The 18,045-nt window shown below is 43.2% G+C and overlaps 1 long non-coding RNA gene across 3 annotated transcripts in view; it reads right to left on the reverse strand.

Moving 5' to 3' along the window:
- The window catches only part of LOC134553383 (uncharacterized), a 146,690-nt gene that overhangs the window by 104,198 nt on the left and 24,447 nt on the right, over nt 1-18,045 (reverse strand). The window lies entirely within an intron of this gene.

An 18,045-nucleotide genomic window follows, 5' to 3' on the forward strand; every position in this document is an offset into this window, starting at 1 on the left:
ACTATCACCGTCTCTACTCTGACTTAGTGAAGAGCTGATTCTTTTGAAATTATGCATTAAAGCTCTTCCAAGTTTCATTTGGGCAGCAGTTGCTTTTGATGGACATGGGTCACAGCCCACAAAGTTTGAGCCTGGCCTATGGAAGGAGCACAAATATTTCACAGAAAGAAATTGCTCTTGGCCTCACTGAATTACATGCCTGAGACTATATATCAGGATTTGGGCCCACCACAAAACATGAAGATTATGAGAATGACATTTTATTACATTGCCTTTCCAGCCTTGTATAGCATTACAGGATAATTTTAAAAAGTTTTTGATCATTTCAAACCTAAATGGTGAGCAAAGACAGGCTGTAAACTCTCAAGAGGGCAATTTATTTACACATATGTCCTATAATGAAGACTCCAGGTGGGTAAAATTAGAGCTGGCAAAAATTATGAATATGCATTAGCTCTGTAATGCCAAAAATCAGCTCATTTACAAGAAAAAGAAATCGTAGTCAACCATTTCTTAATAGCTGAGGTACAAGGGCTGCCTCTTTATTTTTATACAATTTGTACAAAATATGTATACACGTTATACACCTTACATATCTGTATGTACAGACACACAAAGGTATCACTTGCATATGTTCTGCCAAGGTTCTTTTAGGATCGTAGGAATAGTGAAGGACTTCATGGGTCATTGCACACAATCCACATCAATAGTCTGGACAGAGGCATAGCTCACACTGTTCTTCCCTGCCACATCTGTCCTGGTCAGTATTGTCTTTTAGCTGAAGCAGCTCTTCATCTTTACCTTGAGATGTGTTCACAGATATTGATCACACCCTCTCTCAAGCTCCATCTTCAAGGAGATGTAAGGCAGGTTTTCCTCTCAACCATCTTTATGCTTATTGCACTTAGCTTAATTAACCAGAATACCTCCGTTTAAAAAAAAGAAAGAAAGAAAGAAAGAAAGAAAGAAAGAAAGAAAGAAAGAAAGAAAGAAAGAAAGAAAGAAAGAAAGAAAGAAAGAAAGAAAGAAAGAAAGAAAGAAAGAAAGAAAGAAAGAAAGAAAGAAAGAAAGAAAGAAAGAAAGAAAGAAAGAAAGAAAGAAAGAAAGAAAGAAAGAAAGAAAGAAAGAAAGAAAGAAAGAAAGAAAGAAAGAAAAGAAAGAAAGAAAGAAAGAAAGAAAGAAAGAAAGAAAGAAAGAAAGAAAGAAAGAAAGAAAGAAAGAAAGAAAGAAGAAAGAAAGAAAGAAAGAAAGAAAGAAAGAAAGAAAGAAAGAAAGAAAGAAAGAAAGAAAGAAAGAAAGGAAGTCACTATCATGCCACTGAAAGCCATGTGATGTTCACTCCACGGTAGGCCTGCCTTCTTATTTTGTATTCAAAATATTAGAAATGGAAGAAATATGCACGCAATTCCCTCAAGCTTTCAGTTTTTCTCAGGAAGTCATGAGTCATAAGCAGGCAACCGGAACAAAACAGAGATGCTACATTTGAAAAAGAAGAGCTTAACACTTGAGGTTGTTAAAGTGAACAACAGGCACGCTATACAAGATGGAATCCAGATTCTCCATTGAACTGCAGCTAAAAAGTGGGTAAACAATACTAGAAGAGAGGACATAATAGGAGAGAAAATGGTTTTTCTTCCTGGAAACCAGCTGCAAAATAAAGCCTTTAAAGCAATCCCAAAAAAGCATGAATGTCATCACCAACAGTTCTGTCTTTCTACACTGCTTTATGAATTTTCTATTAAACAAATTTCTTTTAAAACCCATTACTCACTGCTAAGACCAAGCTACTATACTACTGCAGCAATATTAACCTCCATTAAATAATTAAAGGATGGATTATCAGCATGAGACCTTACATGACACCTCTCTGGAACCTAATGTGTCTTCCAATGGACTGCAATATAAAGAGATGTTCAAATATAAAACGCTGAGTTACCACTTTTGTCAGTTGTGACATTTATTCAATCAGAAAGATTCAACTTCCCAACTGCATTACTTACACTTTACTTTTGACCTTGCGTGTTTGAGAGCAATCCTTAAAGAAGCCATCCCTTTGAATCTCCTTTTTACATTAGCATTTAATTAGGCTAAAAAATTTCCTGATGTACAATTATGATGGACTGTAAATCAGCTCTTTCTCTTTGAAGCATGATGTTGCATTTTTTAGCCTTCTGCATACTCAGACCAGAAAACATATCCATCTCTCTGCTCTTCTATACAGCACCTGTTTATCTTCAGTTGCTGGTTCCCAGATCAGGAGCTTTTCCCATCACAGGACTCTACCTGCTATCCACACACCCCCACCCTTCAGTCTGAGGGCCCCCCAGGTCACACCATTATGCTGTTTCTGTTACAAACAGAGCAATTCACAGGTGTGTTCAAGAAAATGCTAAAATCTTATCAGGAAGTGTATCACTTCTAGACATGGGACATGATCGTCATTAATGGCTGCACTGTTTTGACCAAGCTACTTGAAAGACTACCAAAGAGGAGAATGGTTTCTCTTAATCACATGACTCAGTGTCAAGCAATACCTCAAAGGAAGAGGAATAGGATTGACATGCATTATTAAATGCTTTATGCAATAGTTAAGATGATGTGAAAGGCCCAAAGATTTTTAAATGAAATCAGCTCTAATTGAGGAAACGTAATCTCATCAGTCCAGTCTCTCCCTGGCCTCTGACTGCAGAGTTGTGTCCTGTGCCTGCTCTTGGAGCCTGCTTGTCACACCCCTGCCCACAGGAGGGTGGTCTGCAGGTACCAGCTTGCCTCCTGCCCACCCTGGAGACACCACGTGGGATTTTTCTGCAGTTCAAGGCTTATCAGAGCCTCGGCTAGAGCTCCTTCAGGCGCTGCCCTAGTGCAGAGAACAGCATTCAGCTGCCCACATACTGTTGCCCTTCAGCATGCCCAATGGAGAGTTCCAAGGTGTGGGGGCAGGAGAGGCTATGGAATCACAAGCTCTTAAAAGCGCTGAAAACAAAAATCATTTCCTCCCATGAACCACAGTGGAGAGATCTTTCCAGGTCCGTTCTGCACCAGTGGGATGGGTAGGAAGCAAACTGCATTATCTGGAGCAGTTGCTGCAGACAACAATTCTGGATTATGAGCACTTATCCTGAAGGCAAAACAGACAATCACAGCCTTTGGATTTTTAGATATGTCAGAAGCTGCATTAACCTATAATGCTTCTGAAATAAAGATGTTAAAACCAAGGTCTGTCAATGTCCACAGGCTTCTACCACTGTTGGGAGTAACAGTATCAGAATTGCCAAAACAACTCCCAGACTTCAGAAAGAAGAATTTGTGACCATTCTGAAGAAAAAAATATTCTCGAATATCTGTTTCTGGGTCCAGAACAGTGAAAGGCAACTACAATGTTAATAAAAAAACATCTTTGGGGCAAAGAGCAAGAGAACTTATTTCACCCAAAACAATGAAATGCCTCTTAAATTCATCCCTTTTGCAGCTCCATAAATTGCAATAATTGAAAACAGGAAAAGCTTAATGCTGATAGATTATTTGTTTCAGTGAGTAACAGCTTTTGACTTCTTGCAACCTGATAAAAAGGGAATGACCCATGGGCCTATTTGTGCATTCTCTAATACCATTTCACGTCACCTCCACTCGCAGCTTACCTGCCTCAATGAGGAATAACACACTTCTGCTTTGGCTGAGGAGACTCAGAGGTTGTGCCAGCAATCTGTCCAAGATCTCCTGTGTCCTGTCAATATTCATGCACCAGAGGGATGCTCAGTGGGGTGGGATGGCAGCAACCCTTTCAAAAGGAGTCAGGAATGCTGTCAGCACTGGAAAAGCCACTCGGTATCTGTCAGTTTACTCTTTATTGGAAATATTTTGCTTTCCCCTTCCTCCATACAATTAAATTTGCCATAGTGAATTGGCATGCAAAATTGCCCTCTCCATATACATTGTTGTTAAATTACTCTATAATTAGTACTAATATACTGCACTTAGAGCATTTACTATGCTTGATGGTTCCATCAACATACTCTTATTGTGATCTATAGCAGTAAGGACGACAATTAAAATGGTATTACTCAGTTTTAAAGAGCCACTGACAAGTTCTACCCACATTTGCAAGCATCCTTTCAATCATGCTTAGCAACTTCCATAAACTCTATTAATAATTATATAATGCTGATTTCCCTGTGGAGAGAGAGACAAACAGAAAAGCCATCCCACCCTTTTGGGCAGGACCAGGAAGCAGAGAATCCAAACCATGATGGAGTACCTGCCTCCCATGGAGCAAACACTAGGGGCTTTTGATTGCCCAGGAAATCAGTGCTGGAAATCTCCCATATAATTCAGCAGGATTTGGGATCCTAAGTTCTCGAAGCACTTCTGCAAATCCTGGTTTATTGCTCAGGAGGGCAGAATTTACACACCCCCGGGGACCCAACAAAACAGAGAAGTAATTCCTCAGTTGGAATTTTATCCAGTCACATGGGCCTATTCCCTGTGCACTGTCTCAGAGCCAGGACAAAGATTTAGCCCTTGGTTAGAAAGAATATTTATACATCTGCTTCATGCAAGCTGAGTGCAGGACCCACCATAAACAGGTAGCTTAACACTAAAATTACTTTTTAAATGAAGCCTTCGTTTTTCATAGGGAGAAGCAAATCCATTGGAATACTAATAGCCTACATCTTTCAGATTTGTATTCAGGTACAGGGGAGCAGGGTGAGGAGGAGAGGTAGAAGTGACCTCAGTTCTGACAGTCACATAATTTTGTGGTTCAAAAGTTATTGGAACGTTTAATGCAATGATTTGCATTCCAGAGACCTTGCCCAGAAATTGAAGGATTGCTAAAGGTGCCTATCTCAGCACTAATGCTTGTGCCCTTTTCTCAAATTAGTGATACTGTCAAGCTCTGATGAGATCATATCTGACACAGAGCAAAATTATGGTAACAGTCATATGTGATCTTATCCAGCCCAATTCCTATTTCCATGGGAGTACAAAAAGAAAGAAAGTTCCATTAAACTGTATTTGAGAAGGTGTTATTCACCCTGCAGCTATAGGGCTATATCTGAGCACTACTTATCACATCCTCAGAAAAGGGTAGAAAAAGAAAATTCAGAAACAGCACCAATGATCTAAGCAATCATGTAATACAATCCCAGTTACAATTTAATGCTGATTATAATTCTAGGTTTCTAGATGCAAGTGAAGGAAATCAGATGAATTTTGGGGAACTGTTTCCACATGTATAATTTAAAAGGGTGCTATAGCAGCTGAGGATCTTAGCCTTGTTTGTGAGAGGCAGGGTTTGAACAGTGTGTTTTGCCTGTAATTTGGCTACGGTCAGAACACATCCAAATAGCTTCCCACTTCCTTAAGGGAGGGATAATTAGTGGCTGAGAGAAGCATGCTCTGAGAGCCATCTGTGAACTGAGGTGTGAACCTGCAAACACCTTCAAACACCCAGTGCACCAAGAGACATACCACACATGGCCACTAAAAATAGGATGAGTGTGACTGAATTATTTGTTCAGTTTCTGAGCTCATCACCAGCTGAGGAGCCTCCTGATGAATGTATCTGCCTCAGGCCTGATGCTTTCATGGAGGAACCACAATTGCTGTTGTAGACGCAGAAGCACTTAGCAACACCTCCAACTGAAAGTGTCAGCGGTCTCAGATAAGTATCCTAATATGGATTTAATAAGAATGCCTATATTAATTATATATCCATTTATTGTTAGTTCACTAAAGATTTAATAAGAGATGAATCTAGACGTGTGCTAATTAGCTGAAAGCTGTATGAAGTGCGAAGGGTAAAACTCCCACCTACACCAGGTGGTGTTTGGTCAATGCTGGATTTGGCTTCCACCCATCCCTGGCGCCATAAGGACTGAGCTGGTCCTGAGCTGACCTCACTGCACAGACACAACTTCACTGCAAATGCACAATGACCTTTTCATCAATCCTAGATACTTGCAAATATATTTTTGTAAAATCAATTTAATGCTCTACCTGCAATTCAATACCAATGCAATCAGACCAAGATTATGCACATACAGCTCAGCTATGACTCACTGCCCTGCTCAGCCACATGGTGTTTGAGCAGAAGAATATAAAGCAAAGAACTTCCCTTCAAAATACAGCGTAATGTTAAATTCTAATGGGTATTTTTGGAGGACCATCTTTAAACATTTGACATGCATGTGTTCATTTGCAATCAGGGTTATCAAACACTGTTAGCTGTGAGCCAGACTTCGCTCAGAGTGCTGACAGCAAGACCAGGACCTGGAGGAATTATGGATGTGATCCACCTTCCTTCCCATGGCTAGGCCAAGAAAACAGTAACTTGATCTTTAAAGGTCTAGACTATCTGTTGCAGAGCTCTCTGGTGCCAAGAAGGCTTTTCCACAGGGAATAGGCATCTACCCATTCTTTAGAGTAACAGGTTGGATTCCAATGTCTGTCACCATAAAGTATAGTGACTTTATTTAGACCTCTTGCGAGTGAAATTTAGTCACATTACTCTCAGCAAACAGGTATTAGAGAAGAGAGTTTTGACTTGAATATCAAAGACATCCCCCCCAACAGTCGTTAAACAAAGAATCATTCAGAATAAGACTCATGTTAACATTAAAACAACATGCAGGGGGGAAAAAAGTGAGAAAGCAAGCAAGCAAGCAAGAAAACTTGATATAAATCAAGCCTAAACACTCCACCAATCATCAGCTCTCTAAATCAAGAAATCAGACAGATTTTCCAAGTGAGAATCAATCTTCCTGTCTCTGCAGTAAATATACTGTAATCATTTTTCCAGCACAGTACAGAAAACGTAACAGCCATGTTCAAGATTTATTGAAAAACATTCCGCCAGCCTGTTTGAATGCTGCTGTTTCAAATGTGTTTTAAATAAGAGATCAGAAGAGTTTTCAAGGCTCTATTCTCCTCCTGTGTCCAAAACTGTTTTGGTGAAAGACAGTCCACATAGTTCATGTGCCTGTCCCAGCAGTACCTGTGCCCAGAACCTGCGGTGAAGCTCCAGCAAGATGATATCCCCTCACCTCTTGGGCACAGCAGATGCTGCTGAAAGCACAGAGAGGTCAGTGCGGGGGAAAGGAGACAAAAAAGCAAGGACTGTTAAATAAGCAGGAAGCCAGTACTAAATCCCCCTCACCCCCAGCACTGCCCCTGCCTTCCCTATCTATTGCAGGCTGCAAATCAAAGCTCAGCCCTCAAAGGACAGACTGGGATAGGAATAGATTCTGACTATAGGCAACAGCACTGCAAAACAACCCCTTAATTCTCCGTACAATACAGCAAATCAATGCTGCTGGCATTGGAATCTGTTCATGTTACAAGAAATTCAAATGATTCTGCAAAAATAACCCTGAGGCAACATGTAAAGGGAGAGGGAAAAGCCATTGGATTAAGAAACTATTTAAATTCAGAAGCCACTGAAAAACCAAGGAGCTAAGGTCTCCCAAGAGTTTCTAGAGCTGTTTTTAAAGCACATTGATGAGCTGAAAAGAGATATTCTTCTCTTCCCCATTGCTTACAGCCAGGGGACTTCAGCATATCCATCTAAAGAAGCTACCTTGCAAGCATTTCATGGCTTGCAGCAGGCACTGGCACTGTGGTGATGCTCCTGGGCTGGTGGTGCTGGTCACTGAGCTGTGAAATCGGCAGAATTGCAGTGAATCTGGACACCTTAGAATATTAGTTTTTGCCACTGTGTGCTAACACTGGTGTCCTGGCTCAATTTGAGTTTGCTTGGTTTCACCCCAGCACTCTGCAAGCCCTGCACTGCTGGCAGGGAGGATGATCTCTCTCTGCCCTCCATGACCATGGCACAGCAGATCCGGCCAGTGCTGGGTGAGACTGGGTTTTGATGAGGGCAAAGGCACAGCCACGTGTTGTCCCTGTACCAACCACAGACGAGGTGTGTACTTCCCGTGGGAACTTACAGCAAAGTCAGAACTGCACGGTTCATCCACAATAACCCACAGAGAGGGGAAGGCTCCAAGCAGGGATGTGAAGAAGCAGCAGTGTGAGGAGCCCAAGGTTCAGTTAATGTTGAATGAACAGGCTAATGTTTTAGGAGCTGGCCTGGCAGGGAGGAGGCAGTGAGATGCCACTGACCTTCCTCACTTGACCTTCAGAGGAGGAAAGTGATCTGGTAAAACTTTAAGAGATGCATGTTCCCACTGGTGAAAAAAAGAGAGGAGAGAAGCAGAGAGGTTGTTTCCTTCCTGTTTATCCTTTAGTCTCTCTAAAAACTTATAATGAGAGCTTAGTATAGTTTGGTTTTTAACTAGGATAATTTGTATTTCAGGAGAAAAGCTGAGGTTTGATGTTCCTTCTAAGTCTATATGATACAACAGCCAATGTGTCTGTTCAACAGCAGAAGGAGACCTTGCAGGCATTTTTGTTCTACGTTGGTAAAGATGGTTATTCTTTATATATATATGCATATATTTTTTTCTTTGCTTTCTGCATCTATTTTCACTTTCCTGTAAGCCAAAGTAACATACTTAATGCAAAAGTACTGTGAGAATGCCCCCAGAGCTCCAGCGCAGATGTGTCACTGTCCACTTTTCCCATGAGCTGCACCTGCTCCTCACCCCATCAGTCGGGAACATGCTCCTGTGGGGAACAGTCTAACATCCATTTAGATGAACATGCAGGAAAGATGGGATCTGAGCTGGTGCTCAAAACTCAGCAAGAACAATTTCCTTTAAAAATTAATTACTGCTGACATCTAATACAATTGCAGCATGCAGGCAGATACCAGCAATTAATTAATCGGCAGTTTTCAAAAAAGAGGGTATTGATTTGTTGTTCCTCATAAACCTGGAATATTAGACTGAGGACAAGACAATTACATAAAGCAAGGGAAGGAAATTGGCTTTCATGAATGAGACAAATGGAAAGGAGTCTGGCTGTCTCTGGTTTTCACCTGAATTCCCATTTAGGGTCATACACCAGAAAGACACATTCAAAACAGCTCACTCATTCTTCTGAAAAATTCTCTCCAATAAATAAACTATGCTGTCCCATCCCCTGCTCCACCTCCAGCACAGAGCCACTTGCAGCAGAGCAGGATCTGGCTGTGCTGTACAGCCCAGCAGCCCACTCCTCCACTGGAAAATGTCAGCTCTCAGCTCCAGAGCGTCTTGAGCAGTTCTGTTCAGTCCTGCTTCCCTGCAAGCCTCCTTTCTTCCCAGAAAGCCGTGGCACATGAAACCTGAGTTGCATGGCCAAGGCAGCATGCTATCAATCACACTCTGTTTATTCCTGGAGCACAAATTGTCTCTTTTTATTATCTGCCCTGTCCATTGCCCTGTCACACTTCTCTGTTTCTCCTTCTCTCCATACATGTTATTTACTCACCTCCCCCCCCCCAGTAAGTACTCTTTCTCATGAGATGGAAGCTGACATTTGGGGCATTATTTAGGGGGTTGACAGGCACAACTTCACAGGGAAAACCAGCTGAAAGATTCGGTCCTCCCTCCCTGTGCACCACAGCCCTGGAGGGTGGCAGGGCCCTCAGCAGGAACAGGGGCATTGCTGCCGCCCTGGGCACCCTCTGTCCCTGCTGTGCCCATCTGCGCCTCTGGTCGGACCCGTGGCTGCCCATCCTCTGCCACGGCCCTCCTGTGCACGGAGCACCGAGATCTCCCACGGCAGAGACTGTAACTGAGCAGTGAATTTTAACTGGTCACACGATGTCTGGTTACAACACTGCCAGCACAGAAATCCTGGAGAAAAACAAACAGGAAGATGTCACGCAGGCAGTTTCCATGGATGCAGCTGCTGCTTGAGTGGACTAAAAAAATATAATATTCTCTTGTCCTGAATTTCACATTCCCTTTCTCCCTCCAATCACGTGTGTGAGGTTTGAAGCTGTTAATTCCCATTTCTGTTCCTGCCGCTCCTCCCCAGAGACTGGGAACATGCCACCTCCTAATTGACATGGCAGGCCAGGGAACAGGGACGTGATCAGCTTGCCTGCTCAGCATTCAGCAGGCTGAGAAACAACCCAATACTACATTGCCAAAGAACTAAAGCCTGCCTCAGAAAGCCAAGGCTTCATTAGCAGAAGGTATTTACTTTCTGCCCAGACCAGGAAGGCAATGGCTCCGCCAGCCGTGGTGCATTTGGCTGGGGACAGTGCTCAGGCCCAGGTGCGGCAGCTTCACTGGGTTCAGTTAACGTGACAGGAACGTTACAACTCTCAATTATACAACTTTTTGGCTTGAGTTCCTGAAAAAATCAGAAAATCACCTTCTTTAACTGTGTTCATCAGGGGACACTTTACAGCTCTCCTCCTCATCTTCCATCACACCTTCTTCTTTCAATACATTTCATCCCTTTTTATTTTATCCTTTATTTTATTCCTTCCAAGGAATTTGGCAAAATTTTCAAGGCTTCTGAGCTATCCAAATTCAGACAAGTTTCACCCCAAACAAGCCTGCTGCTTGCAGGGGTGACAGGCTGCTCGGGCCAGAGGAAATCTTCCTCCCCGATGCTGCTGCTGAGAGAAGTGTATTCCCAGGCAGCACTGATCTCTTCCTGAGGGTCTCTGTGGCCTCCTTCCAGTCAGGACTCACTTTGCAGAGAGCAGAGGCAGCTCCACCAGGCTCAGTGGAGGGTTACATCAGTGCAGAGCTGTTGCAGCTGCGTGAAGGAGTGAGAGAGACAAAGCACATGGGACAGGTGGGGTACCCAGCAGGGCTGAGCCTGGGAGCCCCAGCAGAGTTCCCATAATTAGCCTGAGATGTCCCACTCTTGGGAACCATTAGGAGTATGCACCCTGCTGTAGGAACAGCTTGACTGCATCAGTTACCGACTGTTACCGAAACACCCTGCTGGTAAGCATGAAACCAGATCAGCCTAATTAGAGCATCTGAGAACTCTCAGGCTCAGCACAGCTGATCTCATTGTTTGCTTGGGAAGGTGTATCTTCCAAAGCCAGGAATACACTTGACTTAAAAGGGCTTCCCTGCAACTGAGGCAACTTTCAATATTGTTTTCAGAAGTGATTGAGGCAGATTTGGAGGTGGGAAGGACAAAAGGACTGTCACATATGTGATTTCCAGTAAAAAGCCCTCACCTCCACTCAAGGACATCACCCAGAACGTGCTGTCCAGGACCACCACCAGCCAGGCTTGGGTACCTCCCAGGACAGAAGTCACCCTCCCTCTCTGCAGCCCATCCTAGAGTCTCACCACCCTCACAGTAAAGAAGCCTCTTCTGATGTCAAATGTAATGTTCAGCATTTCCATTTGTATCCATTCCAGTCATGAAGCTAAAAGATAAATTTTGGAGTGCCTGATGTGCTCAGATTGTGACACAGAGACAATGGCTCTGCCCACCAGACTTGCTGTAAAGGAGCAATCCAATAACTGGGAGTGCTTGTTTTCACATCATCTGCGGAGAACCACTCTCCACCTACCCCAAATAAGCCCTGCTTCAGAAAACATGCTGTGAGTGAAGTCCATGGACAGAAAAACCTGCCTTTGACTGCACATACAGGAGGCCCTTGTGTCTCCCCAGAGAGGGAATGGGCTCTGGAATGTAGAGCCCTGGCACCTTTCGTTGCGGCCTGGCATTCCCTGTGCATCTTCTGTGCCAGGTGAGGAACTGGCAGTGTCTCCAGTGCTGTGCAGTCCTCTCCCTGCATCCCAGCTCACACCTCCACCAGGGCCATGAGTCCACCCAGCTCTGCAACCACAAGCAGTGGGAAGGTTATGGAGTGCTCAAGTGTGGGACTGGAGATTACAGTTATTATTCTTGTTTGTTCTCTTGGAGGTTCCTCTCTGCAGGCAGGGGCCCTGGGCAGAGAAAGAGGCATTGCCTTCCAAAACATGACTTCTATCTCCCCCAGACCCAGCTTCAATGACTACAACAACAAATTGTGCAGCCTGAGGGCTGCATTTCTTTTGCAGCATCTCCCTCCTGTTGCATTGCATTTTCCCCTTGCTATTTAGCACTTGAGAAACAAAACTCATTAGAGATGTCCCATTGGAGAGTGGTTTCAGGGAGTAGCAGCACTAAAAGCATACTGAATATTCATTCAACAATGAAGTCATAATTCTCCATAGCATCTCCTCTGGGCAACACATTTCAAAGTGAGACGAACATCAAGGTGAATATTCATTATGTTGCAGTTGGCTTTTTCCTCAGCAGATCTCATTTCTACATCTCATTTCTGCAAATTCTCATGCAAAACTAAACTTACTGCCAGGGCTGAACAGAAAAATAACATTGATGAGATCTGTATGTGCAGGGTGGGCAGCAAACACTAAAGATTTGTAAAATGCAAATTGTACAGCAGTTTAGTAAATACCAACAACTACCAACTCACCAGAGTTGTCCAGGGCATCTTAATGTCTGCTTGAGCCTTTGTCACCTTTTGTCATCCACATGCTGTCACTTCAAGGAAGAGAAAGATGGGGACAGGAGGAAGAGCACTGTGAGCTGTATAGCATTTACACGAGGGCGGGACTGGGCTCTGTGCTGAGCTCTTCAAACACCTCTTCTCTAAAGGGTTTCTTCACACGGTACTTAAAACTACTCCCAGCTCTTCATAAAATGATGTCCCAGCTCACTGCTATCAGACATGAATTGCAATGTACACGTGCAAAGAAAATAAAAGTCTGTTTTTATTGAGAAGCTGCCTCAGGGATTTCATTCAAAATTATTGTCTTCAATTTTATTAAAATCAATATGAGATTTTATTACAGTATAAATTAAATGGGAGGCTATTTGCTCCTCAGATACCAGAAGCAATAGTACGAACATTGCTTCAAGCAATGATATTCATCCACATGTCTTAGCTAATGTTATCCATGTACAAGAGTGGAGTTCCATTTCTTTTTCTCTCTTATTTTTTCATTCCTTAAACACCAGGCACAGTTCACAAAATGTGACTGAGGCTTACAGATGATACTCAGATATTTTTAAAGGCTCAGGAAACTCAGAAAGGACTTGAACAAATTATTAAGATCTGTAGGAAATGCTCTACAGTGAGTGATTAAAGAGCTCAATTTGTTTAGTTTATTAAAAAAAAGGTGAAAGGTAGCTTGATTACAGGGTATCAATAGGTTCACAGGGAGAAAAATACATGGGACTAAATGGCTTTTAACCTAACAGACGAAATGGCCACCATGTTCAGCAGCATGCACCAGCCAGGCAAGTGGCCCAGGCAAGGGGGGCTGCTGGGGTGCCCTGCCCCAGCACATCAGCACCAGTGCCAGACACAAACCCTGCAGCAGACATGCCTGTCCTCGTGTCAGACAGTGGGTTTGGGAGCTGAAACACAGAGATTTGGGTTCACATTGTAGGCAGCAGCTAGAGCTGGGAAGCTCTAAGCTCACGCATAGGTGGCAGTCTGGTAATAGCACTGCTTTGAGATTGAAATTTCTAAAACCAGATTGAGAAGATGGGAGATTTCATGGAAATGCCAGGGTGTTGGAGGAAAAATCTCAAATGCTCTGTTACAGTAGATGTGAAATAAACTGTGATAACAGCCAATATCCTGTCAAAGTTGATCTAATAATCACTTAAACTGGACTTAGATGCTCAAAAGGTTAATGTGCCAACAACTCATTTCACCAAGCTGCCATATATTAGCAGACAAATTATTTAAATAAATATATACACACTCAGAAGAAGGTCAGCAGAGTCCATAAATGCAGGTCATATCCTGAAATACTGCCAGTTACTGTCACTTGGAAGGAAAAAAATTATGTTAGGCTGATGCGCATAGGGAGAAACTGGACCTAAACACTCAAGATAGAGAAATCAAATGCAGACGGCAGCTGGTTATATGATCTTTAAAGCTCATCCCAAACATGATACAAAACTAAAGCACTCCCAGTTTCCCCCTAGTTCTTACTCTTTCTTTAATTAGGTCATTTGTATAAAAACTGGATTTCTACATTCAGAGTTTAACAGTTCTAGCTGAGGTTTTGTGCAAGGACTTTTTCCTCTCTTCTGAAATTGCCTTTGCTTTGGGGCATAATAATTTCTCTCATACTAATTATGATGTCAAAACCGAAGGATTAGCTACTCCACTAGGAATATACACACAATGAGAGGCAACTATAGAGCATTCCCTTTTCCATGCAAAAGCCATTGGCACAAGCCATTTACACAGAAATAACACAGACCAAACACTAGCTTGTGCTCCTGCGTGCAGCATCAAGTAGAACTAGATGTGGTTATGCTGCATTTATGCCAACCAAGCTCCTGCCCAGTCCCCTTGTCTTAATCATGTCATTGCAGTTCTGTGCATCATCAGAAATTGGGTGCTGCTGTTTCTTCCCTCTGTGCTCTGCTCACCCATACTGAACAGAGCCATCAGCACAGATTCTATTCTTTTCCTTATTTTATTTCTTATTTTAAGTTGCTGAGTAGAAAAGCCTGTTTTTAATGGAAAAAGATGATCTCTCTGTTAGAAGCATGATGAATAAAGCCTCCTGAATAAAAATTTCTGCAGTTTATTAGAAGTGACACATCAAATACAAACTGGATTACAGGCACAGTGAAGTAATTATTTATTAGAGAGACACAATTAAACTACTATGTAACACTTTTTGAACCCCTGATAGGTTGAACATGACCATGGGGGTAACCCTTTGGGCCCAAGGGATGTTCCAGACCATGAAGTGCCTGAGAGCACTCAAAAGTGTTGAAAAGTGTCTGAGACATCTCAAGATTTAAATTTTGCCATTCTATTGTAAACAGCTCAGCAACACAGGAGCAACCTTGTTAGGAAAGAGACAACTCTTCCATTTATGTTTAGCTGAAATGAAAAATAGTAAGACACAGTGTCTTACTAGTTATCAGAAGGAGCTAAATGATGCCTTATACCTCTTTTTGTAAACTAAGAATAGGGGCCACTTTAATGTGCTGCCAGATACAGACATTTATGGTTGAACATGCTCAAACACCTCCTCCAGCCATGATCCAGCCTTTCACAGCAGTCTCCCATCTTTCCACACTCAAAACCCCTTGTTCTTGCGATCCTCACTGAAACAAATAAATGTATAATACTCCTGTTTTCTTCACAGGGAATTTATATAGAACATCATTATTAATGTATAAAAGAACAGATATGCTCAATTGTAAGCAGTGAAATAATTAAATATAGCAACAGATAAGCAGGGGACATGGTAAATTTTTCATCATTTGAGTTTTTAAAGATCGTATTTCTTTTGAAAAGACATGTTAGTTTAAACAGACACTCTATCACTAGACACAGGAATTAGTGAATAAGAGTCCAGGATTCAGGATGTAAATGTGGTGCATAAATAGGTCCTGGGCCTGTGACAAACAATTAAAGGCTTTTTCCCTCGGGGTTATTATGTGACAAGGGAGTTACAGTTTGTACTGTATTAACCCCTTTTCTGTCACTGTCAGACATGTTCAAGACAAACTTCCCAGCTGCTGGTTCCAGGGGAAAGAAAAAGAAAGTTACTGAAAATGAAAGGAAAGGAAAGAAAAGCAGTTATTGAACAGGATCTCATAGGGCTAGGACCAAAGTTAAAATTGCCTCTGAGAGTAATAGCAGTGCCCTAGGTATCTTGGGTGCTGGCAGAACTAATCAGGAGATTTACTAGATGTAAATAATATTTAACAAACGTAAGTGAAGGTGAACAGAATTCTAGCCTCATGCAGGTATTGTCTGACCCTTGGTTCAGCAACTTAATAGAGCAGAGCAATGTAAAACGCCTGCAGTGGAAGCACTACAGAGCAGCAGCACAGACCCTTTCAACCCAATGGAGATTAAATATGGGACAATAATTTGCTTTTTAAAATGTAGGACAAATGACCAAAATAGAAGATGCAGCAAAATTAGTAGAGCAGAAAAGTCCAAAGGATGTGATAATAATTCTGTTATCAAATGCCTGCTGACACACAGTGCAATTCTAAAAAGGCATTGCTATCACTCTGTGCTGGGAGGGAACGATAGGACAGAGAGACAGAGGTGTCATGGCTGTGCAGGGACTGCACTGTCCCAGCACAGGGGAGAGGGCTGCCTGTGCCACCCTGCCACTGCAACAGCAGCCAGCCACAACCTGAGCCAACAGCAGGCAACAAACAGAAAACAGGCTGGAATGTCTTCTGAGGATGCAAAGATGCTTTCCAAGGCCCTTTTTAAAGCTTGGAACTCCAGCAGTGTATTTCATGTCCTGGAGGTAACGTGACCAGTCAAACATCAGTGCTGCCACAGTCACACCTCAGGAGCCAAACATCACAGTCTCTACTGGCTTGAGCTGAGCCACAGACTGGGACCCTCTGCACCGTAACTCACCATCACTCCTGCCCAGCCAGCAGCATTCAACTCCTGTGGGCAGCACTCAGCTGCTGTGACCAGGGTTTGGCTCTGGTCCATGCTCAGCCCACCTCTGCCTGGGGGCATCTCTGGCTCCAGAGATGCAGCCAGCAAGGTGAGGTGAGGAAGAGCTGAGTACGAGTCGCCGTTGTTTCCCCTGGGAATATTTCCAAGATTAATCTCTGCAGAGATAAGAGTCCTGAAATATTTATATGAAGAATTTCATGCTTCAGTGTAAATCCTATTGTAAGCCCTACAGAAACAATAGGGTTCTTCCTCCTCCCTTTTTCTTCTCGGCTGTCTCTCTCCATGTACATAAAAATAAACGGATAATATCCAGCTAGGCTGAATAAATTCAAAGCTATTGAGCTGTGGAATTACAATTGCCCAGAGAAAAGCTCAGAAGGAAGTGACTTTCCTTCCTACAATGCAGGGGTGAGTAATGGACCATAAACATGAGCTGAGCTCCTCATCCTCCTGACTGACACAACTACACATCAGCTGGAAGATGCCAGCTCCATTTGAGGCCAGGCATTGCATGTGTTAGCGCTGAGAGGGAAGAGGCGATACAACCATCATTATGGGGGAAAGAACAATGCTGTCATCATAGCACAGAACTTTCAAACAGCATAAAGAAATCAAATGGAATTGGGAGAGGTACAAACACTAATTCACAGCATCAAGCACCAAACTTCCCACTGCTATGCTCCCTCCAAAGACATCTTTCAGCCAATACTGGTGAAGCACCAGCACATCCCAGCACCTGAGGCTGATAACAGATTCACCACGAGAGAGCTGGCATCACACTGCTGCTCCATGGGAATGACGGCAGGAGACTTTGACCCTCAAACTCCATGCCTACTCTAGTAACATAACAGCCAAATAATGAGGTCATCTTCAAGTTAAAAATACTTCAAACTTTTTTCATTGCAATGATTTTTGCAATGAGCTGCACTGCTTTTGTCAAGCCCAAGGTTTGCATACTTGAGAATAACTTGTGCAGAAGGCCAATCCTGGTTGCTTCACCACACCAACCTGCCAGTGTTGGTGTGGTGAAGCAACCAAAGCTAAGCCTGCAAGGAAACAATCCCCTTAGCACCATCCCTGTTCCTGTTGGCATTGCAGCTTGTCTGCAGAGGGGAGGGCTTGCTCTGATACACGTGGAACTTCAGGTGAGAAAAGACACACCTGTAAACTACACTCCCAGGCATTACTTCCCACGGAGAGCAAGGGCTCAGGCACCTTGATGGATCAAGTCAGTGTTTGGTGCTGGGCACACACTGTAAGTGACAGGCAGTGCCTGAAAAAGCTTTTTGCTCTCAATGAGCTGCAAAGGTAGTTATTAATTTATTGTGAGCTATAAATAAAGCAAAAATGTCTTTTCATAAAGGGTCTTTTTCCATCCACAGATGGGGAAAAATAAAAAGCCTTCACACACACAGTGCTGCCTTTTCCAACATCCTCAGCTTTTATCTGCTCCTGGAGTTGTTCCTAACCCCCCGGCACAGTGTCCAGCTCTTTAGGCACATGCCTTGTGCTTGGCAGTGCTTCCTACAAGAGGCAAGGACAGGCAATGCAGAGGGGTTTCAGCACCCCCCAGAGCTTCCCAGCTGTGAGCAGAACCCCGTCAGGACGGGGCAGCCCCAGGTCCAGGGAGGCTGAACGTTCCTGCCCCAGGACAACAGGCTCTGCCTCCTCCCTGGACCCAGCCTTCGGGGACA

This window comes from Prinia subflava, chromosome 8 (assembly GCF_021018805.1).
Source record: "Prinia subflava isolate CZ2003 ecotype Zambia chromosome 8, Cam_Psub_1.2, whole genome shotgun sequence".
Lineage (NCBI taxonomy): Eukaryota > Metazoa > Chordata > Aves > Passeriformes > Cisticolidae > Prinia > Prinia subflava.